Genomic DNA, 27,918 nt, shown 5'->3' with positions numbered 1-27,918 from the left:
AAGCACCCTAGCACGGCTGTGCTTCTCTGCAGCCCCAAGGTGAGTGTGTGTGGTACCTTTAAAGGCACTTGTTCAGCTTTCAGAAGCAGTCCAAGGAGGGTAATCCAGGTCTCTGTTCAGCCTAATTTCAACTTTCTCACGTTTACTTTTCACAGGCAGGTGTTGCTTAGCCTGGACTGCATTTGAGAGACATTTCTAAGGCTCAAATAACCTCTGAAACTTATTTAGTTTGGACACCATTCTACATACCTCTGCCTAAAGCTGTATTTGTTGTATTAGAGGGAAATAGGCTTGTAGAAAGGAAAAATCCAAGTCCTGCTATCTGTAAAGTCTGACAAAAGTGTTTTCTGTTCTGTTTACCTTACTAGTATTTCCTGTTCTCAGATGGATAGTGCCTTAAGGCTTAAAACATGAGGTAAATTCAAGTTATGAGTTATTTTGGGTTCCTAAAGGGAAAGAGCCATTTGGGATTTGATGTTGAGAGGCAGATGAACAGCATTTCTGCAAATCAATACCTCCAAATGAAAGTTACTATGGAGAGCTTGACATCTTGTAGTTTCTAAATTGATGAACTGAAATTCTGGAGCATGAGTTAAGCCTTTATGTGACAGCAACAATGATTACTTGCTACACACATGCCTATCAAAGTTCCTCTACACAATGACATGAAAAGCCTCTTGACAAATTTCTATTTTTAACATTAAAAGTATTTCTAGTGCTGCTACAAATCCCTGTTGGTAGGGGTTTGTTGTTTGCTCTCTCTCCTCAGATTGCTGAATTGTCTCCAGAAGGCAGGCGAGGAGAGGAGCAAGGCAGGTCTTGGCATGTCCCCACCGGGCTCATTGTCAGTGTGTGCTGAGCATGCCTGGGCACGCTGGAAAGGAGCAGCAGGGCTTGGTACCACACCTGGTTTGGCTCTTTGGAGCCCAGAGTAATACAAACCTTGGTGAATGGTTGGGGTAGCTCCTGCAGGGACCAGCGCTGAGACAGACCGCAAATAAAGGCGCGTCTCTCCTGACACGCTGGCTTGAAACGACCTCACTCACTTTCAGTAACAGCCTTGCCAGGACAGAGCTCAGCTCAGGTTGAATTTAAGATTAGGTCTCAGGTAGGCTGAGCTTGTGTATAAGTGGAACAATGCTGGCTGAATGCATTCCATCAGCGGGGCATTGAACTCTTAATGTTAACACTGAAACAGTTAATTCAGTTAAGGCTGAGTTATATGCGAGAGAAAGGAAATAGAAAGGAAATCTTGCTGTTCCTGGTCTTATCGGAGGGTGCAACGATGGGACTTTCACTTCTAGTCCTGGAGGCCTCACTTCACCAGGATTGCCTTCTTCTCTCCCACAGCAATCTCATCTCTGCTTGCCTAGAAACAAGCAGGTCCTACCTGTACAGGCCCAGCCGTGGGATTTCCTGGGCACCGGGAGTACAGAACCCTGCAAGAGGAGCCCTTGGATAAAGACATTTACAGAGCTTCAGATGTTGCAGGTCTGTGAGGGCGCACTCCTCTGTTCCCTTTCTTCTGGTGGATCACTTCTCTTTATGGGGCAGAGAGCAACTTAGCTCTGTGTGTAGTTCTTGTGCTGTTCAAGCCTGTGGATGTGAGCAGTTTTTGTGACTGACCAGAACCCGGAGTCATTTCTGGGAAGCATGAACTGCTGCCTCTGAGGGGGTGGGAGCCAGCAAAAGAAGACTCAGGGGCTCCACCTCTTCCCTCCTCCCTGTGCAGGAAGTTACATGGGAGGCTCTCACCCTGGTGGGGACATTGCCCTCCAGGACAAACAGAGGAGGGATGACCTCAGTGAGCTCTGCTCCTTTGCAATGAAATGCCATAAACAGGGGCTGCCTGCATGTGATAGTTCTTTGTTAATCTAAACACAGCTCATATAAAAGATGTGCAAGGCCCTAGAGAAACTGCTCAGCAAAACAGCAGAGCCAAAAGCCTCATTACCAAGCACTTACTTAACTAACATGCTTCTGATTTCTTTGAAAAGAAGCTCAGAAAACATGTGATGAAATCCTGCAGCCTTTTTCCAGAACTCCTGAATGGTCATTAAAATCACTGTTGCCCTGTTTAAGGAATTTGAAGTGTCTTTCTCAAGGCTAAAATGTGTTCAGAGTATCCCCATCTCACCCTGCTGGAATAAGACCCCAGTCCCAGAGACTGAGAGCACTGGATGAGCATTAGTCTCCACAGTGTCAGCTCAAGCACTGTTTTCTTTATTTCTGCTCTTTTTCTTGCCCTTACATTTCCTCAGCCTGTGCCAGAAGAACAGTCAAAGGTCACATAATAAGCTGCTTGAGAGAATTGTTCTGGGACTTGGAACGACCCAGCAAAAAGGTTCTGTGCACTCATCTTAAAGGCTGCCACCACTGTAGTGTGGATGGTAAATGGGAAGAGGTAGAGGTTACCTAATGTGGTATCAGTAGTGAAAGAAAAGCTTAACAGTTTTTCCTTGGTGTTCCTTCTCCATGTTACCCTTAGGACTCACTTCCCAGGGTACAAATTACAATGGTTTAAAAACAGTGTTATGGAAGTATTCCATACTGAAGGTGGCCAGCCTTTTCAGTATTAATGTTCAAATAGGGAGTAAATGAGTCCTTCTCAATAATACTACTGGAAAATACTTCCTGATTTTTAAAAGAACTTTCTCCTTTCCAATTGATTATTTCCATTTTAAAGCACACTTGAACGTTTGTTGTTTAACTCCCATTGAGTTTCTAGGCTGCTGCTCCAGCAAGGACATCTTGTCAAATCTGTGATAAAAACATGACTACTCTTTTAGGGTAAAACCTTACCTACTTCATCAAAAACCAAGAGGTCTAACTGCAAAGTAATTTGTCTTGCTTGATCTTTTCACTATTTCTGCTCTTTTTCCTTTTGTCGGTTCTCCACCCCCAGTCAGTAAGTCGGAACTGCTGCTGTAGGTTACCTGGAAAGAACTGAAGAACTGTTACAAACACAAACTCTTGTGGTCCCACTACTATGTGTAGTCCTATTTATTGTTTCACTTCTGCCTGAAGTTTTGTTGTGGATGGAGGGTTTGTTTGTAAATTCTTTCAGAGTTTCTCAGCTTGGTGAGTTCTGAAAGGGGTGGGGTGCTCAGTGTGTGATTGCCAAAGATACTTAGACACATCCTTTGTATGTTTATTGTCTTAGGCTTCTTGCAGCTGCTTTTATTATTTTTTTAATCCCTACTTTTACTGCTCAGTTTTTCCTGATTCATCATAAAATCCAAATTTAATAGTCATGGAGACTATGCAGAATTATTTACTTACCAGTGTAAAGTACCTTCTTAAATTGTTGCTTTCTAGAACTTTTTGGGATGAGGTGGCACTTTGTGTATTTCTGAATGAGCCCTTCTGAGTTGACCTCTATTGCTTCCTCTTATTGACAAAATCAGAGGCAACATTTAGCAAGCACTAAGCCAGTGCAAACTGAAGACATTCTTTTACTGTTTTATTTTCCCTTCCATCTCTGCTCTTAAGTTTTCATACCACCACTGAGTGTCCTTTTTATGACCTGAAGCAGAAAATAGATAAAGATCCAAAGAAAATAGCTGCAGACATGACATGAAAGAGCATGTGAGCAGACATTGAAAGAGCAGACATTGAAAGAGCATGTGTAACATAGGGTAAAAAATATTAGCAACACATATATTCATGTTGGCCTTTTTCCTTTAAGACCAGGATGCTCAAAAACTGAGAAAGCATATTGAGAATAAATCAGTTCTTGTTAACCTCACCCTCATCATGAAAAAGGCACTTCTACCCCACTGTCCCACTGCCATTGTCTTGAAATGGAAACACATTATACTCATGAGTAGGAAAGCATTTTGGAGATTTTAAAAGACCTGGTACAGGTAAACTGAACCCTTCTCTCCAAGACCCAAAGTCTTCTGCAAAACTCATGTTAAATAGCAGACCAAATAAGCTAAAGTGGAATGGCAATCTGTTTGTGTGGTTTGGATCCATCCTTTGGAATGCTCTAGTGAAATAATTCCCTATGAAAATCTACACAAACAAAACAAAACAAAACAAAAACAAACAAACAAACAAAAAACCAAAACAAAAAACCACCAAAACTTTCCTTTTTAAACTATGTATACTTCTTTCAGGTAAACTTTCCCTTTATGCTCAGCAGCCAAGAAACTCTGCACTGCATGGGATAGCTGAGGGTTACGTGGGTATACTGGATCGAAGTGTTGTGAATTGAAGGAGGACTTAATAATTAAGCTGATGGGATTTTGAAATATCTCTCAAGCTCCCCTTGGGAGACACAAAGAGATTCTCCATTTCCCCTCAATTTCTTTACTTTAGACTTCTGAAAGTAGATACTCAAGTTTTGAATTTTTTAAAAATAAGAAACTAGATGTTTAGATGGGATAAAACTCAAAACCTGGAATTCTTGAAGAACCTCAAGTTCAAGAAAAAAATTTAGGGCACACCAGCATGTCATCCTAGAGCAAGGATGAGGCATTCCTGAGCTGTCTTTGGAGCTAGGTGCAGCATAATCATATTGGATAATGTTCCCTTGAATTAAGTTCTGCTGAAGGAAAGGACATAGCTGACCTGTATTTAGCTGAAAAAACACTGTCCCCATGCAGAGCTGTAGCTGCATGTGTCTGTTGGTTCTCCATTGCACAGCTGGCAGGATCTTTCGGTTCGTGTTTGAAAACAGAAAGATAAATCTTAACAAGCTTAAACAGACACTTTTAATAATCAGTTTCTGAAAATTGTTGTAGTAGCTCTGTTTATCAATAATCTCTTTTTCATCCCAGGAATTGCCATGCTGAAGAAACCACTTTTTCGAAAAAAAAAAAAATATATAAACCTCAAGTAAGATTAAGACAGAGGAACAATTCAATTAAATCACTTGCCAATTATCTTACCAATCTGATGCTCAGGATGAAATCACCCTAAGGGCATATGTATTATTTTAACATACAGGATGTTCTGCATTAACTGATCACACTATTTCTAAGTAACTATCCACAAAAAAAGGGACAAATGATTCAAAACAAAGTGTTTATGTAATACAGAAACTACAGAGAAACACCTTTTAAAAGGTCAGAGGTGATGAGGAAATACCTCATTTGGGAAGTTGTGGTAAAAGTGCATTGAATGACAGTCATTGTGGAAAATTCTCAGCTAATGCCTATAAACACAGCCATACTGACATCAGGCCTGTTGAAACATTTCTATTGCTATAGAGTGTTCAGAAAACAAACAAACAAAAAATATTAGTTTGCTCACTAAACTGCAATACTACCCTTAAATACACAGGTCTTTGCTTTGGTAGCAGAGTGTGGGTGTGTTGTTTTCCACAGAAGACAGTGAAGCTGCATTGTTCAGAACTGTCAAGGGGCAAAGAATACTCTGCCATGTTCAAGGGTTGAGTGTCTTTGGTTCCCTTCCCCCATGCATTAGGCACTAATTCAGCTCCATCTGTCAGCAGATGCATTTCATTCTAGGTGTCAGTTCTGATCTCTGTGTATTAGTTCAGGATTATTTTATAAAGACTTCTTTTTCCATGTGAAAATTGTGCGGGTTTCTGAGACTGCTTGATCTTGAATTCAGTGGGAATCTTTGTGCTCACTCTTTCTTTGTAGGTTACAGTGGGTTAGGATTTTAAAGGCCTGGATGAAAGCTTTAATTATCTTTATCAATCCATCATTTTGTTTAGCAGAATGTGCAATAACTTCCATTTTTTTCTAGCGTGAAAGATTTTTCTAAACACAAGACTGCATTTGGATGCAAATATCTTTTGGGATGCTCTCACGGGACTGTCTTTTTTCCAAGAAACACTCTGTGCCTGCAACAGCTTGTATGTACAGATAATGCTTTCTTGCTGTACTGAAACAAGGCTATGAGGGTGTAAATGTGTGTTGGTTGTGAAGAACACCTTGAGCTCATCTTTGGTCTGTTTTATACACATTCTTGATCAAGGTAGGTACTAAAGAAATACTCCTCAGCCTAGAGAAAAACATACTGTCTGGTTAAAGAAGGAGCGATCCATGTATGAATTTATGCTAGTGCTTCACATGGAAATCACCATATCTATGGACAACATAATTCTTTCCATTACTGGTGTGTTCCCTTCTCATTCCAGGCTTTACAAATAGCTCAAGGCTTTCAAAATACCAAAGTCCTACATCTAACAGTTACCTCTATTTGGAAAATGTGTTTTTCCCTCTTCAAAACCAATTTACGTTAGCAAATTCTAAGGTCCTGGCATAATCCTGAAAAACACTCCTTTCCTTCTTCATTTTTTTTCCCCCGTTGGCTGGAGGTTGTGATTTTCTAAACCTTTGGCATTCAGCGCTTTACCAATCCACCTGAGGCTCTCTGTTGTTCTGTGCCAAAAGCCCGCAATATCCTTTTTTATGGCCTGGCAACTTAGCACATGGTGTATATTACCTTCTGCAGCCTTGCATGGGAATAAGGATTTGTTCATTTTTGGAAGACACCAAATTTTCTGTAGCTTCATATAGTTCTGTATATCTACACACAGAAATACATCTGTCCTGATAGTCGTGCTGTGGCACTACTGAAGCAGCACAGCCTCAGTCAAGTTCTCTTATTGAGCTTGGAACAAGAGACCTAGTGGAGAAGTTACACAATTCTCTACCAGTTCATCTGTATTAGCAGGAGGAAGTTTGCTTTTATAAAATTATATGGTAGCCATAAAATGGGAGCTTTCCTTTTTAGGCCAGTGGAGGATCTTCAAACTTTTTTCTTTTTGTTGTTACAGTGTTTGTCCTTGAGAGGAAAAGTATTACTGCTGTGAAACTGTTTAAAGTATGAAGGCCTGTGTTCTTTATGTGATGAACACTCTGCATGTTGTAAATGCAGCTTTCCAGTATCTCTGTTGAGAATTCTCTGTTAAAGAACAGAGCCCAGAATTCTGTGTTTTGAAAAGTTTTCTGTTCTCTTTCATTTTTCTTTGTAAAATCGAAAATGCTTTGCAGTTTCTTCCTGCTTCAGAGCCAATTCTTTTCAGGCTTTCTGCTATCTCAGCAAACATTTCACTTGCTTTTTCAAGTGGACTATTTAGACATGCAACAACTTACAGATTTCAGTCTTCTGCACACAGCAAAGCTGCTCCCTGTTTCTCATTGCTGATACCATGACATGCTCGACTTATCCACTCTCATAGTCCTTGCTTAAGCTCTTAAACTTGTCAACTGTTTCCAGATTTTTAACTTTTTTTTTTTTTTATCCTGGTTCCAGCTGTAAAGTAGGTCATTCAGAGTTAGAATAAGATTAAGTTTTTCAGATCTTATTCCCAAAATATGTCACTTAGTATCAACTGAAACCATTTTGAGCACTTCCAAAAGCTAAAACTATGCAGAATAATCAAATATATAATTTGAAAAATCTTTTCTTTCTAAAAAATCTTTCCAACAATATAACTACCTTTACGTAAATGTTGAGTCTAGAAGTAAACTTGAATTAGTGGTGAGCACTGCCTTTATGATTTCCTATTTTCAAGGAAAAATGTGTTTTGGATGTTTTAAAAAGAACAACAAAGAAAACCCAAAGGAAAGCTGTGAACCATCTTGTTCTGGTACTGGAGACTGTACACTTGTGTGCCATTTCCCTACAGTTCTGGGATCACTCCTTATTCTGTTCTCTCAGTCAAGAATTGGACACATTTGTCATATGAGGATCCATGCAATAGTAAATATAATGCAGTATTTTATGCACAATGTGGGTCTCTGGGTAGCAGCTATATGGGAACATCTGTGCAGCTGCACCTCATTTCCAGGTTGCTGTCTTGCTGTCTTTATTAACTGCACACAAATCCACCAGCCCTCCACATGTCGACCTGGCCTGCCTCTCAAGTGGAAGGAGGCATATGCATAAATATGACAGGATTTCTAGATGTTATGTAATCTCGTGATTTGAGAGCTGAAAATCTGTGCCAGTATAGGATCTTTCCTTGAAGATGGGAAAGGAATGTTTTTGTGGATAGGTACATACTTTTACAGTTACACTTGAAGTTAACTGCCTTGTAGAATTAGATGTGAATATCAGTGGAAGGGCAGAACTCCTTTGAAATTAGCTCTCTGGGAGAATTCTGAATAGTCTTCCAAGATCTGCTTAAAGTGTGTTTGGTTATCCTAATGATAATTTATTGGATGGATTTAATATTTCTTAGTGCAATGGGACTTCGGGGTCTATAACGCTGAAATAGATCATGCCGTTTTTCTAGCCAAAGAAAGGGGAAGAGGTCAAATGTAAATCTCATCCTCCTCTTAGAGGCTGGAAAACAGTAATTGTAAAAGAAGTATCTGGTTCATTATCATGCTTTTCATAGGAGTGTAATAGTAGAGTGCTACTTCTGGAAGTAGCCTACTTTTTTTGGGATGGGAGGTGCTTACAGTAAGGGATGCTTCAGTAATACAAGTATCCAAAACAATACTGGCAGCAACCTGAACATCCATTCTTACTAAATGTACTAGCACAACATCACTCTACCAAGAAATGAAAATACTTTAACTTCTTCCAGGAAGTAGCAAAAAAGATGGATTTGAGAAGATGCCAAGAGATGTGTAAATAATAACTATGATTACATTGACCTTCCTGCATAATTAAGGCCAAATGAAAAACATGCTTTAGCAATCTGTTCTGAGGATTTAACCCCTGAATGTGTAGGGCTGCAGGTCTGTTAACTCAGGCACCTATGATGGGTGAATGTCCTGAAACCCAACATACTAAAAAAGATGAAATTTGGCAGCATGGTCATTTCTAGCTCTGTCCCATTATGTTTTGTCTCCTTCCCTGAGGACATTCTGGCACAGTGACTCTGAATGCCTGACAGGGTGTTCTGCAGGAATACAGCTAATTGCACAGACATTAGTAGCCTCATTTTTAGGCTGAGCAGGGAACACTTCTGAGTCCATGTGCATTAAACTGCTGCATGTATTTCTGCAAGATGGGAAGGTAAAATGAGCATTTGCAAAAATTACCATTCTGCTTTTTTGTATATAAATAGTTGGTTTAAGTCTCAATTTCTAAATTGATTCCAGAAAAAAAAATCCTAAACACCCCATTTCTGCTGAGGCAGAATTGCCCAGCATTCAGCACTGCTGAGTAGCTAAATGATAACCATAAACCAATACCTTAGAAAAGGCATTACGCTATGTGGCTTTCAGTTTCTAGGGATGCTCAAAGTAAAATTATTACCCAAAAAAGGAGTGAGAAACAAGGAGCAACTTGTACGCATCATGCCAATATTCAGATGTTTCAAACCTTTAAACTGGGCATGATGGATGCTGATCTTAGCTCTCTCATTAGAGCTGGAATATGTTTATTTCCTCCCTTTTATGCTAGTCTACTAAACACAGTAGGGCTTTTTGGGGGGTAAGGTTGAAGTCCAAGTTGTTCTGGCAAGCTCAGAAGCCACCCGGCTCTCACTGAGCTCTTGAAGTTTGCCTGTGCCTGTGGCCACAAGGACTGTGACTGTCTCACCTGCTAAACAGGGACTGTAATGGTGAGCCCTGTGCATCGACAAGGCTGAACATTTAACTTCTACATGTGTTGAATTCTAAAGTAGGCTGTCACACCTCATAAAGGCAGTGATCAAATTATGTATAGATATCTTTAAGCATAAACCAAGGGTGTACATATCACACTGGATGGGGAACTACTGATTTATTGGTATTAAATTAAACAAAATTCACATCTTAAACAGATGAAAATCTAAGTTGAAAAACAACTTTGAGGTCTAGTGCCTATTATTTGATATTATAAGGTGCTCGGGCACATAACTGTAAGGAAACAACCATTACCATTGACCAGCTTTCAAATTGATCCAAAGATACAACAGAATTGACTGATTATTTTCTTTTCAAAATCAGTAAATATAATAGATTATCACAGGTTCTCCCCTCAGGAAAAAGAATGTCATCCTTAGTCTTTTTGGAATAATACTGAGCTTGGAGAAGAGCTTGCAACTTCATTAGGCCTTTACAGCATCCCAGCAGTGTACAATATTCACGCTTTAAAGAGCTTGTCACAGTTCTCCTTTCACTTATGTAAACAGAAAAAAAAATGTTTAAACTGTAGTCACAAACTCTGTTGTATGCAGATTCCAACTAAGAATTATTTTTACTGCTTCTTTAACTTTTTTCCCCTACATAAAGGCTGTCTACACGTAGGTGACAGGAAACGTTCCCTATCTCTGCAGAGATATGAGAAGAGAATTTTAAAGATAGCAGTAACTATGAAGTTTTACTTACTTTGGCATTTCAAACTGTATGTGTGCCTCTGATTTAGCTGAAAATGAAGAAGTCTGAGGCAGACTTAAGTTTCCTTCTTTAAAGAGTCCTCATTCTGTTTCTCAAAGGGAAATAGATATAAGATTCTAGATCAAAGCCCAGTTACTTTTGAACCCCATGACCTGTGTATTGTAACTGACCAACCTGTGAAGTGCCAGTGCTTTTTCCCTAATCCCAGCCATATCCAGGCAGCCAAAGTCTGCCCTGTAAATTGGAGACACTCATTCACGATTCATCATTAGCACAAGAGACTTGGAAGTGCCTGCTAGCTATCAGGAACTGCAGTTAATACATTACACCCCATTTCTACATCTGTCTGCTTTTAATTTCATGAGGAAGGGCATATTACCTGTGGGAATCATGTCTGCAGAAGGTCCCAGTGACACCCTTTTCCCTCAGGTGTCCCACAACGCGGGCAGCAATCCCTTCTGCAGAGCAACATGCATTCACTGAACGTGTTTGTCCCCAGCAGAGTGCCAGGAGCTCAAAGAGAGAGCTTAGGGTGACAAGCTGACTAAATCAGTGCCATCTTTCCAAAGTGCTCTCTAACTAAAATAAAAACAAAACAAAAAAGAAGTACTTTTTTTCTTTCATCCCGAGGATTCTGCCTGGGTGAGCCTGGTCCCATGCACAGCTGAAGTCATCCCCTGGCACTGGTGGGACTCCATATGCCAAAACCCCCCTGTACCCTGCCAGGTGCCTCCGGGTGCTCTTGGACACACACAGGCAGCCCAGCTGTGGGCAGCTTTTGGGCTGTTAACCAGGCACCTCTGAGCACACTGGACTCGGTCCTACTCCTGCTCTCTCCCTTAGCTGCAGCAATGCCATAACCTGAGTGCAGGGACAGGGAGGTTAGCTTTTAAAGCATGCAACAGAGGTTTTGACTTTTTTGACTTTTGCAGGAGGGTTTTGAGATGGTTTGACCACACTGGTAACTTCTGGTTCAGTTTAGGAGAGCAGCTCAGAGAAGCAAACCATAAATGGGTTGAAAGCGAACAACCTGCCTCTTTATAATTTTAGTGTTCTCCCAATTTCCTCTAGTGCTGTACCTACAGGAGAAAAAAAAAAACAACTCCACAAGCATTGCCACCAGCCCCGTGAGCTTGTAGTATTTTCATGATAGGACCCAAGTGTTCCCAAGGCTGTTCCAGGAGTATCACCATGACCAGCACCAGAGCACCTCCTGCGGTTACCCAAAGCTGCTGCTTGTGCCTCACCACACACCTGCACAGCAGCCCCAAGACCTGCTCTGTGCTGTAGACCAGTTTTGATGTGAGATAATCAGGTTCACCAGGTGGGCAGCACCAGGCATGGATATTGTAGTGAAGAAAATATACAGAGACACAGTCACTACATCCTTTTCCAAAGTGGTTCACTTAACAAAATCCTCTTGTCTGCCCACAGCTATAAGTATGAATGGCTGTTCCTATACTGTGTAATGAACAGGCCTTGAGCTAACAAACATTGATCCTACGAAATACAATTTTGCTTAATTCAGTTTTGGTAAGGGAACATCTAGTGGCCTGGTGGATTTGTAAACCCCAGTTCTTTTAGTCTGAGGCAGTCCTGTTTCTTTTCAATGCATAAGTTGAAAGCCCCAGAGTGAGAAAGACCAAAATTATGACCATGAAAAATGCTCAAGAGAATCACAAATTAATCTATATACAAACAAAAGAGTAATGATCATTCAACCACAAGAGCTTGGGTTTCAGGGTAAAAATATCCACGTCACTGTTGGAGAAAGGCAGAAACTCAAGCAGCTAAGTTTGAGAGAGGAAGAAGAAATTAATTTAGCCAAACCTGTTTATGTGGGAAGGTAAGGTACTTCCCTCAGATGTTCATCCTCCTGAAAGAAAACAACCCTGAAACTTCCAAAGCTTTAAATTTCTTCCACCCCGACAGAAAGTGGTAAGTGTTTCACTGCTGAGGACAAATCACATTTGCAGGCAAGGGTGGAGAGACTGAAGGAAAACACCACATTGTTTCATTCCCCTCGTTTAATGGTCTAGAGGGACCTTGGAGTTTTTTGTTATTCCCACCACAGCAATAGTAAAACCAGTTTTATGGATGGAATTTTAGTCATCCTTATATGTGCGTGTGTGTGTGTACACATACACTGCACTCCCAACACAATCGAATTGAAATTGGTTACTTCAGCCAGGACTGCATTGTTATAATAAGTCTTTGAGATGGACAAGTTTACAGTTTAACTTCCTACAAGTCCAGTTAAAGATCAGAGGGAGAAAGTACAAAACAGACAAAAGAAAACTGAAATAGAATAAACCTGCTGACCTGTCTCTTTTCAGCAGCACCCAGGACTGATGAGAAAATCACTTACTGACTGACACCTTAACAGATCTGAACCTCCCCAATGGTGCCAGCACTGGCATTCTGTCCAGGCATATAGCAGTAATTGCAACAGTGGAACTGGAACTCAGGGGATTCAATAGTACTTGCAAATATAAGAAACTTACACTTAGTGTGAAGCTAATAAGCCTGTGCCAGTAAGATTGATATTTGTGCCTGTATTTACCTATTTGAACAAAAAATGTGGTTTTAATGTTTGTGAAATTACAATTTCTTTTCTTCATTGAGGAGATATTTGCAAGAGAACAACAGATATAAGTCTATACTGTGAATCAGTATACCTGTGCTCTGCTTCCAACAGGCTGTGCTCAACACCAGTTACCTTGAGGTGCTTCAGCTTATTTCATAAAGGTGTTGCTCCTCTGTGTAGGTTTGCATGTGAGCAACCAGCCCCCTGGCAGCCCAGGAACAGGATGACCCACCCATCAGATTCCCAAACAGAAATCACGGCTGGAAGTAAAGCCTTACATCCCCCCATCCCAGAGAGCTGCCCACCTGTCTTGAGTGAGGGAGTGAGCAGGAGCATGTGCTTCTCAGAGAAACATATTTCCCCTGAGAGTTAGGCTGAGCACATCCTACATATGTCACGTATGATGCTGAAGAGCCCTCATGTAGATAAGAGTTCTGAGTGACTTGCTGGAGGGTTGGGGTTTTACTAGCCTGAGTATAGGAAGGCATCACACCCCATTCCAACATCCCTGGTCTTCCCCAGTCATCCAGACATTCACTTTTTAATGTGTCTAAAGCAGCATGCTCAACTGGATTCAGGGGTGTATCTTCAGAGGGTAATGTATCAAGATTAAAAGCCAAAAGAAGGGGAATTCTTCTAAATCTCCCATCCAATGCAAAGAACCTTGTTCAGGCCCACCAACAGCAGCCTTCACAAAAACATAAACCCAGAACCAAACAATGATCATGATTATGTTTCATGCTTGAAAAAACAATTAGATAAGTGATACTTCTAAGAAAGTAAACTTCTTCTATAAATGCTTGTTACAGACCTAAACACTTTCTGAAATACAGCGGCTTGCAGCTGGAGAAAGAGGATGCCACAGCACTTATGTGTAATCATTTAAGAATTATGCTAAACAGTTTGATGAGGAGAAAATGCAGTTTTTATGAAGAAAAATTTCTAAAAACTCACTTACAGATTTTGCAAACAAGACCTTGTGTACCAGATGTCTCTGACAAGGCTCAGAAACTTAGAAATTTCAAGTTTCTTATTATTACTACAACTTATTCAGCTTCATGGGGTTTAGAAAATGTCAATACTTTTGCTCAGACAACTTTCACAAAGTCTTTTTTATCTCAATTATAAGCTTGATCACAAATCCAATGAAATAAGAAACCACAAAGCTCTCATTTTCCAGTGGTACTGAGCTGGATGGAACATTTTATGCAACTGGAATAAGTAGCCAAGAAACAAAAGATTATTAAGGATTTCTTAGGAACAAACTGCAAGACACCATACAGGATTGATTCTTCACCACTAAGGAGTCAGCATAGAAATCCAGGGTGCATTTTTTTTTTTAACCTGCTACAACATTAATTGCTCCAAGATCTTGTATCACTCTGATGTTATTACCCAACCCAGTCCATGGAGTGATGCTATCAGGCTCTGTTTTAGCTTTGTTTCCCTTGCAAGGGACAGAGGAAGGAGGACAGAGATAGCAACAGAGGATACATAACATTAAATGATAATATTAGTGAATATATTTCTTTCCTGTCAATTTCAATACAAACTGGAGCAAGGTGATAAGAAGTACTACTCCTGACTCCAACCAGGGTCCTTGCTTCCAGTTGTGGCAGACAGAGGGAAAGAGCAGATGCCTACTTGGGAACAGCAGAGATGGGAGAATTGACATTTTCTTCTTCTTATGATGCACTTAATTGAAAGCAGAGGTTTTCTTTTGCAAAGCACATTGACCTACATTTCTCTTCTGACATAGGAGCTTCCTGCTCAGCCTTGAGGTTTGTCACACTTCACTTTTCCCAGCTTGGTAACTGCAGCCAAAGACCCTAGCCAGCAGAGGTTTAAGGCAGACTGCTATCAGATCCTGCAGATCCTGGGAGTGAATCCTGTAAGTCTGCCTTTGACCAAGCCCGCTTGCTGATAGAATGAGCACACCGTGTTCACTCTCTGTAGGAACTGACACACTGCTCTCTGTACAAAAACAGGGGGCAGACAGACATTTAGACAGAAGATTTGGTCCATATGCCTTCAAGATGGTTTAAATTTAGTCTTTAGATTGCTCAGGCACAACTGCCTTTTGGGCAAGAGGGAAGGGAAAAAAAGAAAGCAAAAAGAAAAACTTGGAAAAATGTTTCTTGGAAAAGAAAGCTTACTCAGGAAAGGATTTTATTTCTCATTTAGTACAGAGCAGAATCTCTCTACTCAATATGAAGAAAATCAGCTATTAAACAGTCAAAGTGCAGATTGGTCAAAACAAAAATAAAGGTGGATTATTTACATATTTCAAATACATAGTCACATTACATTTCCTTTCAAAGGAAAATCAGGCTGTGATGGATACATCAGCTACATGAAACTTTCTGCTACCACAATGTAGTAGTGAAAGAGTTAACAGGTTTGGCTTGTACATTGTCATAAGGAGACTTCATTTCTAGCATCCCACTGAGATGAATGAAGGCAGCTTATGTCTAGTGTTATTGTTTCCATGTGTTTGGCTCCAGACTCAAGCCAGCATTCCTCTCAGTTTATACTTGAAAGGTTATCTTCACAACCAGAAGAGACAGAAACTTTCTGTAAATATATGTATGTGTAAAGAGGAGGGCAAATACAGGTTAACTCCACTTATTCAGTTCCAGCTTTCCTGAATTAATGTTTTGATAGTTATAGCAAAAAGAATTTTGTTTACAGAAGCTTCTGATTATCAGAGTGGCAGAGATGTCCCTTACAGCACATTTGGTCTGTTTTAAATACACAGGGTCTGATCTGATCAATACTAACACAATTTTATCTTGTGGTTGATAATTTTTAGTCTTTTAGGCTTAGCCATAAAATATCAGCTAAAAAAGAACACAGCAAAATATGCAACTAGGAACTGCAAATGGAAGAAACATAATCTGAGCATATTTTTAAAAGGGAAAGGCAAACACTCTGCATTTTGGTAAATTAAAATATACTTCTTGTAACAATAGTGCTCCAGAAGGACAATGTCTGTAAAGACTAGAAGTATTTCAGTTGACTTGAGTTTCACCATGTGAGTCTTGCTAAAGGCTGTTTGGGGTTTTTTCCCCACTTTTTCCACCAGTAATCTAATACTGAAGTTTCAGCATGGAAGAGTACCTGTAATTGTGTATTACCTGTGTTTCCCTGGAGACAAGAAGGAATTAGAAACAGCTTGTGCAGATCAGTATTTTTACCCTACCTTGAAAATTATCCTTCTCCAGCTGACAGGATTTAGATAAATCATAATTAAAGTATTTCTATTTGGGAATGCTAAAAGTTTTTTCAGCAATATCCATTTTTGATTTTTTGTGCTGAATCTAGAATTCTTCTGGTACAGAGTCTCATTATATGCCCTAGCTGTAACACTCTGTGGTTCTTACTTCTGCAGTACTAGGTAATACATCAGCATTTTTCTTCTTTGGAACATGAGATTTTAATTTAATTTTAAAACTGATCAATGAGAATATCATTCAACAGACTATTTTATTAGGCATCTGGCAAAAAAGAAGGTAGCATATTGACAAGGGTGACGTAGTGCCTAACTTCTAGGCTTCCCCACCTCTACTCTTAAGGTAGTAAGAGCCTGCAAAGAGAACCGTCAGCACCTTATTCAGGGGCCTCAATTCCAGCCTTGACCTGAGCTTGCAGTTTCTTGCAAACAAGAGGCCTCTGAGAGCTTAGCACTGCCATGAGAAAATATGGCTTTAGGTGGAATGTAAGATGTCTGAATTTGGTCCTTGGGAGCTCAGAGAATCAGACTGACAAAAGCAAGTCTGAGACTGGGATGCAGACCTGTAAAACAACTGGAACTGGGAAACAGGACTATATCTTAAACTTGGTCATCTTCAGCAGCAGCTCCAGAACAGGACTTTAGTATTTCTATTCTGCAGGAGGTCCTTCTTAAGGCACCTTAGTCCAAAGCTGAGGACAAGATATCATTACTTGTGTGTTCCACAGCAAAAACATAGGCTTCCTGAGGGGCTCTATAGCCCCCCAGTATTAATTACCCAGATAAATTAGGCTGGGGTACATAATTTGAGAAATACAACTTGCTGTAGGCACCAAATGATCCCAGAAGAAGTAATAAATCTCTTAAATATACAAAATAAAAAGACCTGACTAATATACGTGGGTTTTTTTCCTGTAAAATTCTCTTTTTCATGGACCTCAAGTTTCCACCATGGAATTTGCTAAACAGCCAGAGACAAGGTAAATTTTTAAATGTACAAATGTTCTACGAAACTGTTGCTGAAGGAGGCGTTTGTCCATCTCAGTATGGAAAGCAGCAAGCCCATTCCTCTTTCAGCCTGAAGCAGCCAGGGTGCTATGCTGACAGACAGCCCAGCGCACAAATATGTTGTACAAGAAGCTGTTCCTCTATTCATCTCAATCCCATGGGATTTTCGTGGCACTAGCCAGCAAAGCCACCAGGGTCCACTAGAAATGGCAGCCCTCTGGTGCCAGTGACAAAGGTTTTTGCAATAGCTGTTCAGTGAAACTCAAAGCTACTCCTATCCAAAACTTCACCAGATTGTCACGACCGACAATGACATTTTCTGAAGCCCTAAAGGTCATTCAAAGCCTCCAAGGTCCAAGCAGTGGATGTAGATGAGGCGCTCCAGAGCAATGAGCCAACACCTATGGGGACAGGGTGACCTGAAAGGTCCCTCCTTTCAGTTGTTATTATGGTGGCATACTGCTTGAGCAACCTTACCTGCCTCTTAATGAAGGTTATTTTGATGGGTGAAGCAGGGGTGGACATGATTGTTGATTTTTTTTTAGGAGAGACTGAAAAAACAGGCTACAATCAAATTCTTATCATTAGCTAATGAGAATAGGACAGAAGTAATGAGGTTAAAGCAGCAACAAAGAAAAAAAATAGCCTACCTGGAGAGCTCATTTGCGGAGTTACACAGAGGTGGATTTTGTCACAGTAAGTTGTGCAAACATTTCAATCAAAAATATAGATGTTTAGACTCGATACATTTGCAGTGAAGATGGTTCCCAGGATAACAAGTTTGAAATCCATGTTGGATTAAATTCCCCCTTTCTTTAATCTAGGTCTCTATCCATCTTTTTTATGCACATCATCCTCCTGTCCTTCAATGACCCAAGAAAAACTACAGCAGTTTTTTGGGCTATTTTATGACCCAGCTTTACTCTTTTGTTTCCATGATCATCCCTTCTCAGTCCTCTGGGACCACAAACTGTCTGTCTTGCCTGCAGAAAGAATTTAATAAGAACCAAATTTTGATTTTAGTTGCATCAATTCAGGCCCAGCCTAATAAACACCATTATGTGAGTGAAATGGTAATTAGATAACAGAGCTGAGGTTAAGTGTGAAGGGAATAGTTCAGTCCCTCTCATGCTCTTAGGGCTCAGGCTCTCCTTTATGGCTACATACCAAATAAAATTATGCTCCCAGTGGAATGGAGAGGGCGGCAATCTTCCCTGGGATGCAGGATGAGAGCTCTTTTGGCTGCTGGGTGGGGAATGCAGTGGCTTGGCAGCATGGAGCCAATGCAGCACCAGTTTCAGCCTCATGACTTCTGCAAATATCAGCAAATTTATCCCTTAAGCTCACAAGTTTGAGAGGATGCATTTCAGCAGAAAGAAACTCACAGCAGAAGTACATGCAAGGACTAAAATAGTATGTGGAGGGAGAAGAGACTATGAGCAGGTAAAGTTGCCTGAATATGTGAGAGTCTCTATCATGTTTTTCCTTGTATTCTTGTATTAGTTTGATTCTCCTGAGAGGTGAGACACAGTAACCGACACCAAAGGAATTAAGGTGTTTCTTAGCAGAGCACCCGAGGGACATCCACAGCAATTAAGTGTAACAAAAGGCAGAAAATCAGGTTACTCAGTCTCGGGTAGATAAAGGAAGGGTGGACTGCTCATAGGGTGAGATGCAGTCTTTCCTTGTGCACAGAACAACTGCAAAGGCAGGACCCATTTGCTCTTGAGGTGGTTGGCAGAAGAAACCAGAGAACCTCATTTCCATCATAGCAGGATTGCACAACAAACACTGTGGAGGCCTCTCCTTCCTTTGTTGGGCATTGTGTTAAAGCCATCAGTTTAACATCTGCAGGGGAGGTACAGGAAGGACACCCTCAAGCCATCCTCACAGACGGACGCTCACACCAGCCAACATGCTGCATCCATAAAGCCACCAGCAGGAAACCAGCCCAGCAAACATCCCACCACGGGGAAAGGAGACCACTTCCAACTTCCAGGGAGGGAATGGGCAACAGAGAGGTTGTGTCACACCTGCATGCAACAGTAGGTTCTGTAGAAATGCCCAAAAAACAATTCCAGGTCCCCTTGTGCTGGAAAACCTCTACAAGGCAGCTACACCTACGTTTTCTTCTTTAGCCATATAAGTTTTAGGGTATTACATTTCATTGTTCAAATCTTTCTCAGACACATTTCTGTGTAAGAAGGCTTGCCCAAGGACCACACACACACTTTATCCCCACTACAGTACTACAGACTTACTAGTTCTTATATTATAGATGAACACCCAGATGGTACATTATTTTTCAGATTTTCTTATGAAGACTGCAAGCAATTGTCATGAAAGTCTAGTCTTCTTCCTCTGGAAAGACAGATTTAATTTGTGGCTGCTTCCTTTTAGTTTAAATGACAAAGGCAGGATCTTGGTAGCAGCTGGGAATAAATACTTGAAGACTTAATGACTTTCTCCTTCTCTGACCAAACAACTACCTAAAACCAGCTGCAATGGAAGTAGCCCCATGATAACATGCTGCTGGGAGTAGTTTTCAGGTGAAGCAAAATTGTCTAAACTAATAAAAAGACAACAGCTAAAAAGCTGGGAAATCAGAAAATCAGAAAATAGAAATATATGGTCCTTTTTCGTCTTTTGATTGAGCTCTTTGTAAGGATTCTACTGTAGTAGAACTACAGTATTCCCAGTAAAAAAAAAAAAAAAGAGAGAGAATTTGTTTAGGTACAATTTAAAATGCCTAGTTAATCATTTGAGATTTCTGAATATTTCTATCCAATTTTTCTGGACAAATCACATTTATGAAGAACAGTGTTCCTGACATACAGGATTGGGGCAAGAAGCATTATGGGGTGTCTCTGTGGACTCTGTGTATGTGCTGTTTAGAGAAAGCACATGCAGCTTTGTGTGCAAAATTCTGGCTATCAATAGAGCAGTGCCCACCTGACAGGCACTGGGTTACTGCAGTTTTCCTTTCTGGATGTGGGCAGCCAGGGAGGATGGTGATGCTACTGGAATCTTTTGTATTTTACATGCTTTGAGGAGGGAACAGGAGAGAGCCAGGAAATTGAAAGGACCTGTCCTTTCTCACTGTCCGTTCCCTCTATGCAAGTCCTGGGGAGAAGGGGGAGATAAATCTTCAGGGACCAAAGATGAGCTTGATCCCATGGGATGGTGGAGCAGGGCAAAGAGCATGTGCTTACTTTGTGCATCATGCATACAGTGAGGCAGGAAAAACTTCCCTACAGGCATCTTTTTGTTAGGAAAATCAAGATATAAAGCTCTTGCCTGGTCATTAAGAAAAGGTCAGGCTTAAAGTCTGTCATGTCATTAATTTAAAAGGTAGGCTAAACACTAAAACACACGAGCCTTGGGAGGCCCTTACACTGCACATATACACTAATAACGAGATGCTAGTATCAGCCAGAATGTTTCCAGTTGTTACATTTCAGCTCCCATTTTTTAAAAGCTTTTCGCCCTTACAAGGAAAACAGACTGAGAGAAGATTTTGTGACTGCCTGATGAATTTTCAACACTGTTTTGGAAGGAAAAAATGGAACCTGCAATTCCATTACTTGTATGAAGAAAATGTGTATTTGAAAACTGTCGGAGTCATCTTCTCCTAAAATAATTGGAGGTTTTTTCTTCCTGTAGGCTGAACTCAAAGAGACCCACTAATGTGACTTGTACAAAATGGAGAAGTTAAGGAAAAAAGGTTAAACGGATGTCTTTGGGCTCTTCCTTGTTTTGAGCCACCAGAGGCAAGTTCTGAGCGAGGCTGGCTGCTTTGAAGTGGCCAGCTGAAGCTCCCATCTGCCTTTGCCACACTGCCTCTGTTGAGGGTGTGGTGAAGGAGCAAGAGGAATCCTCCCTGACCAGAGGATGGAACTACCTCTGTTGAGGGTGTGGTGAAGGAGCAAGAGGAATCCTCCCTGACCAGAGGATGGATCTGCTGAAGGCCAAGACAGCTTGAGACTGGGCAGTGACAGAAATCTTCTATAATGCATGGTAACATCTGGCCCATGTCATCTTTTTCTGATTCAGCTGATGCTTTTTTTTCATGTGAAAATGCTAAAAACAGATCCAAAGTCTCCATAATCAAGGCTGTAGCAGTTGTTTCTTTTTTTCATTATTATTTGAGAAAACCTTTATAAGTCCCTTTAGATTTTGCAGCTCATGGATTATAAATCTGCTCTTCAAAGCGGAGGAATCCAGCTTTCTGGCACTGGGAGCTGTCACATCTCCTGCAGGAAGGTAGACAGCCTGACTGCTTCAAGCTGTATAATTGCAACAGCCAAAGAATGGATTCGCTTCTCTTTCCATCCTAGGTCACACAATATGAAGAGACGGACAAGTTGTCTTTATACTGTCCTTCAAAAACATATTTCTGTGCTATCCTTCCTAGTTATTCCCATTGCAGCTGAATGAACAGAGCAAGGGTAGGAGCAGCTCAGACCTTGCCTTGTTCATTTTTTTTTCACACTGAGCACTTCACATGTTGCCTGCAGAGGTCTTGTAGGCATTATGTGTGTCTACAATAACCTTCTCCAGGCCACTTCTCCAGGCTGGGTTAATTGGGAAGATTGTGACCCCTCAGTATCTAGGGAGGAAGGATGGGGCTGGTAACAAGGGTATTTTGAGGGCAGAGTGCCATAGCTTTGCTCCAAGGAGGGCTCACCCTCTCAGAGATCCCCAGCATGCTCCCTTTGCAGCTGGCAAGTGGTGGCAGTGCCTGTAGTGCTGCAGGCACTGGTGGGAGAGGCTGCAGCTTCCTGAATGCTGGCAGTGCATGCCCTTACTTCGAAGCAGATGAACCAGTAGCCCTAAGGATCAAAGGAGCACATGTGTATGGAGGTCAAAGGGTGTTTAGAGGACCACTGTGGGATATAATGTTCTTCTCTTCCTGGGTTCTGTCTGCTTTCATCTTCAGGAACAGAGTGCCCTGTCTGTGTTTTTATAGCCTGTAATAACAGATGCTTTTTAATGAGTGCACGGACAGACAGCCTATTGTCTGGGTTTGTGCCTCAGAACTGCATGGTGGGAAGGGCTATTGGCACTTGCCTTTGTTTACTCTGTTTCTAAGGATGTGTGGTCCTTAGAAGGATGGAGGCCTTGCTGTCCTTCAGGTGTTTTTATGGGCCAAGCCAGAACACAGCTTGTTTGTGTTAATTTTGCTTTTCTCAGAGTAACCCAACTATGCCATGGCCTGAGAAGGACCTCCACATGCATTTAATCTTGGAGTGGACTCCAAGGGTATCCAAATGGCCCCAATAAACAAGGGTGGCCTATCTGAAAATATTTCCTGGTTGTGAGCATTGCAGTGTAGGCTGAGACTAGTTAGAAAGCCTGGCTTGTGAATACATATTTTCTCTTCTTTTAGTGTCCCAGTGGGGAAGACAGTCCCTGAAAGGCTATGAAGCATGGACTAGCTTTCAGAGCTTACTCCTTGCCAGCAGTCTCTCTGTGTGAGGCCAATAAAATTTGTTTGCACTTGACAACAATAGAGTATTTTTGCATTTCACAGTGTGTCTCCTCTGGACTGACTGCTGTTTGGGAAGGCCCTTAGTCCATCCCTCCCTTTTATCCCATGCAGACTGAAGACACCACCCTTTCATGCCCTGCCTCTAGGATGTGGTCATTTGCTATAAACATTGGGGTGGGCTTACAAACTGGGTGGAGCTGCTTCCAAGCACTGACCTGGGAGGGGTCAAAGGAGGGATAAAACCTGGGAATGTGAAACTTGTCTCTGGAGTCAAATAATGCATGGGTGAAGGGTGGTCTCTGAGGAGGCACTGAGATGTGGTAGGAGCAGGAGGCAACTATCTGTTCTTCCTGCAGGGCTAGGAACAGATCATCCAATATAATCCCCTCATGCTCACCCCTCCTCCCCTGCAGCCTCAGTTACCCATTCGAGGGGCCAAAGTAAGAAGGATGATTGGGGAAAAGCAAGGGCAAAGAGCATTTGAGCCCACCTTGTAGCCCTGCTGGGTCGGAAAGCAGTGCTTTGCTCCTCAGGGCTAGAGCTCACCTTGACACTGGGACATGCAGAGAGGCCTTTTGTTTTTGAAATGCTCAGCCCCAGGCTGACCACCTCACATCTGGAGGGGATGGTGGTCCCAGCAGCAGTGCTAACCCCAAGTGCCCAGGAGGCAGGGTCTGCCCTGTTCTTTAGTACAACAAAGGCTTTTGCACTAGGCCAGTGACCCTACTGAGAGGGGTCAGGCACTAAGTGCTGCAAAAGGTTTTTTGTCTCCTTCTCTGTGGATAGCAGGGAAGCTTTGAGATCCTTCTTTTTTCTCTCCAGCCTTATGAGACGTGTGGATGTTAAAAAATCAGGAGAGTAGGTCAGGGGTTGTGCATGGGACTGCAAGCCTACTGCAAATACAAAGAGGCAGAGCCTTTCTAAAGAACGATGTAAGGAGCTGTGGGCAGCTGTTTTTCCTAGGGCAACCCAAATAGTGTACAGGGGGGTTTTGTGTGTGGCAGTCTGAGATGATCTACGAATTTGTGATCAAAGCTCCTTGGTGGAGATGTGACACCCTTGCTGGCACAGCAATCCAGTGAGCAACTGGGCAGATCCCATCATGAGGGGGAGACAAACCCTGCAGTAGCCAGGGATTGCTCACCTGATGGGTTGCTGACAGTGGCTCTTCTTTTGCTCACACTATCTTCAAAATCTCTCACCAACTCCCTTTGTTGTGCTTAGCACATCTGCTACAAAGCCCTTATGAAATAAAATACTGGTTCTGAGAAAGATAATTATTACAGGTGTTATGATCCAGAAAATTTTTTCTATTAACTCAGATCTACATTGCTTAAATTATTTTGAAAGAAAATGACAGCGTCTCTATTTCAAAAATTGTCAGAATGTTATATTTAATACAGTTGTCTAAAAGATTACAAAGAATACTTTACTGCTGTACAATAAAAATAAATAATGTGAATAGTTATATCTTCCTCAAGCATAGCAGCTGGATCTTTTTATTAAATCCTAGGAGCTTGATTTGCCCAGTTCTTGTAAGGGACAATTAAATTTAATGATCTACACTTCAAAAAAATGACCTGTGATTCTGAGAATTTTAATTTAATGGTTTCCCTGCTTGAAATATGTCTGAAGTGCATTATTGTTTAAAATAATTGTGTTTGGTGGTTTTTGAAAGTCAAACTGGAAACATCTCAAGGAGACAGAGCCAGCTTTTCCCATATAAAAGGCTGACACACTAGAGTAATGCTACTCTAATAAGCATTTGCCTTTTGGTTTGAACACATATAACTAATTGCAAAAGGTGCTTCATTGCATTTTTAAACAGAAGGACACAAATTTTGGAGAAGAAATTATAATTTTAGTTGAAAGAGAATTAAAATCTCTTTCTGATGATGTTTCTGAATTTGTACAATAGCATGACATGACATTTCCAATGCAGCTTTTTCACTTCCATGCTACACGATTTATATGGTCAGTTTTGTAAAAAAGTGAAGCTTTAGTGAGGTTTTCTGGATCATTTATAACCTGATGGGGTTTTTTTAAGATTCAAAATTGCTGACAACATAGAAAACCTGAAGGGGTAAAGGAGAAAATCAGCAGAAACTATCTTATGACTGTGGTTTTCTTTGTACAGACATATCCCTTAGCAGCTCATATACTTATTTAATTTTGTAAAGGAATATCTATTTGAAAGAGACAGAAGGTTTTGGCTGCCTGTTACTGATAAATCTACTTCTCTGAATGCTCACTGACTCCTTCATAGCTTGGAAATGTGTTTTATTATTTGAACAATTTAATGAAGAGCAACTAGTCTGTCCATTAATTATATCATTAGTTGCATTTCAGTCAGTATTTAACACCACAGTGCAGTAGATTAGAACTAGCTCTTGCTCCTGTCACATGAAGCAGCTCTGTGTACTGGCACTGAAGTCACTTAGATGTGTCCCATGAAACAAACATGCAGAATTTGGGTTTGTTTGTTTCAGGCCATCACAGCAAAATCTGAGTAAAGCACAGCAAGATAAAATCAATTAGTACACAAAATATTTTTATGCTAGGGATTTAGTGTAATGCTCTGTATAAAAACTGTGATTCATTCCATTATTTAGTGCACTTAATGGGTGTTCCTTAACAAGAGACATCCTTATACATGCTATTTTATGAAACTTGGTAAGCATAGGCAACATTCACTCTTGACAGCTGCAGATCAAATTACAAGCAAGCCACAGAGAATGTTTCTGCGGAGAGAACCCTTACTCCCCTACTGGGCTCCTATGAAAGACTTGGCCAAAATCCAGCTGACTTTGCTCCCCAGCTGCAAGGAGCCAGACTGCATTACACTGCTGGCAGCACTCAGCATCCCTGAGGAGGTTTTTCTGAGCAGAGTCCAAGAGCAGTCGCCAGCCAGGGCTGCACGGTCTGGTCTGCAGCTGGGGAACCTCGTGTGTTACTCATGGCTGGGGTGGTGGCTGGAAGACCCATTCAGGGCATCTGGAGCCTCACCTCCTCCAGCTACCAGTGCAGCTCCTGCAGTGCATGTCACTGCTGGTGTGGCTGTGGGTGTCTTCACATCCTTGCCTCTGTGCTCTCGATTGCCCCCGTGGGCTGGGGGAGCATTTGTCACAGATGCTGCCTACAGCATTGTCCTCATAGTTATACAGCATCCAAGGCATTGGCCTGCTCAGGGTGCAGGATCCTGGGCTCTTGCATCCCCCCTCAACCTTTCCTGAAAGCATTTGGACAGATGCAAGGGTGCACCCTCATCTCACATGCTTCAGGAGAGAGGAAAAGTTTACACAGGTAAAGCTCTGCTCTCGCCAGGAACTCTATAACTCACACAGTAAAACCAGCAGCCCAGCGATACAGCATACAGGGTAAACTTATAAATAAAATCTTCATTGTGTCCCAGTGATGAGGAGACTCTAGTATTGCATAAGGACATGATTTTAATGGACTTCAATGCACCAGCAGCATGGTGAATGCCTTTACCAATTTCTGTCTGACAGTTACCATATACAATTACTATCCTTCACCAAAATATTTGCAGCCATGTTTAATACTGCTTTTCAAAGTTATGGCTGATGTTCATTTGTGCCATATGCCAATAGCCATCTCCTTCAAGATATAGATTTAATATCTATATCTGTGAGAGACTGCTAATGGTTAATGGCTCAAACAGTAGACCACCAAGGAGGCACCTGGGCATTCCCACCTGTGGGAATATAAATACAAACCAAATGGACCCTGTGCTTTGTGGGCTTCTTTCACTGGATCTAGACTGTAACCATCACTTTGATAAAGCTGGGACACCCACAGCAGAGAAGACCAGAAGATGAGAACCAAATGGATGCTATCAGGATCCATGGGATGGTGACATTTTTCTCTACTTAATCTGTCTCTCTGTCACTCTTTTTCTTTCCCGCCCTAGACCCCTTTTCCTATTTCTAGACCCCTTTTCCTACTTCTTTCTCTCTCTCCCTTTTTACATCTTATTTACTGTTAAATAAAAATCCATACTATCATATTCAGCATATAGTCTTGTTTGTTTGTACCTTAACTTTGGTCAGAGAAATCTCTAGTAATTTTAATAACTGGGTCTTAACTATATAGTAGAAATGGTATTTCTTTAAAGGCCTGGTGGAACATCTCAAATTCAAGTAGCAAGCTTGCTGATACTGCCCTGTAAAAGATCCATGAGTGACTAGGGAGGCTTTTTGTAGGTTTGTTTCATTTTGGTGTTTTATTCTTCCTTAAGAATGTACCCAAGATGGCTGCTATTAAAAATCCCTCCTCATGACTGTTTAGGTAAAGTTCAGTGCCAACTTTCGTTTAAGCTTCAACTTAACAGCTCTCATTAATTTCTCACATTCTTCTGGGACTTGGGATTTCCATATTTGGTTTTATTCTTGGATTATATCAGACAAGCTTGAACAAAATTCTTTCAGCTAAATGAATGTGAAAAAAATATATTCCATATGTTGTTATCGAAATCTTCTGTAGCTGTTTAAGTAAAAAATGGCAAGCCAGAAATCTTTATGTTGGCTTGCAATATAGCCACTTCAAGAAAACACTCTTAGGTTGAAGAAAATTGGTTAAGCAGTGTTAAATCAACTTGTCATTTTTTCTGCATACTCTGTAGACCTCTTTCATTTCCCCCTCTCCCTTTTTCTTAATTTAGTTTTTAAACCCTTGTTTAAAATAAGTTTGCCAGGGATTCATTTACTAAGAATATGTTTAATGACATCTCAGTTATGGATACATTTGTCAGGAACCCCAGCTGGTAAGACCAAAAAGACAAAATATTCATCATTGCTTCAGTACATATGTATATTGTCAGCTTTCTTTGCCAGTTCTTACCAGTTTAAGCACCAGACCTGATGATCTTACTTAACAATTTTTGCATGTTCTTGCCCTTTTTTTAATCCTAAAAAAAGATAAATAACATACAATACCCAGGCTAAAAGGAGTATCTGACAAGTACCCACTTAAAAATCAGAAAACCACAGGACTGAGGTTGTTACAACGGTACTAAGACTTCACAGCTTCTTTATGTTCTTATCAAGCTTACAACACTCTTTGACAAAACCCCATGTTTAGAAAAAGATTAAGCATTTAAACTCAACTACTTAAATCTAGGAAAAAGTAAGACTCGAGGCCATTCTCTGGTCCACTAAGTATCTAATAATTTGGAGCACACTGGGATGTCCTCAGAGAGAGAAATACTAAACTCTCCCTTTCCTACTCCCTCCTGCAGGAATGAATACACTGGAGAGCAGAGGAAGAACTTTTCTGTGAGATGGGTATTCAAATCTCTTCAGCCAGGCATGGAAGCTTCCCA

At 41.1% G+C, this 27,918-nt stretch overlaps 1 long non-coding RNA gene across 1 annotated transcript; it reads left to right on the top strand.

The window, feature by feature from the left end:
* The first annotated feature begins 950 nt into the window (after nucleotides 1-950).
* LOC134546754 (uncharacterized) lies at nucleotides 951-27,820 on the top strand. Its single transcript, XR_010079255.1, has 3 exons — nucleotides 951-1,108; nucleotides 1,351-3,081; nucleotides 20,750-27,820. It is a non-coding gene; the product is annotated as an uncharacterized LOC134546754 (long non-coding RNA).
* The last annotated feature ends 98 nt before the right edge of the window (nucleotides 27,821-27,918 follow it).

The sequence above is a fragment of the Prinia subflava genome, chromosome 2 (assembly GCF_021018805.1).
Source record: "Prinia subflava isolate CZ2003 ecotype Zambia chromosome 2, Cam_Psub_1.2, whole genome shotgun sequence".
NCBI lineage: Eukaryota > Metazoa > Chordata > Aves > Passeriformes > Cisticolidae > Prinia > Prinia subflava.
Note: the sequence above shows the minus strand (reverse complement) of the source record. Positions and strands in the feature narration are given on the sequence as shown.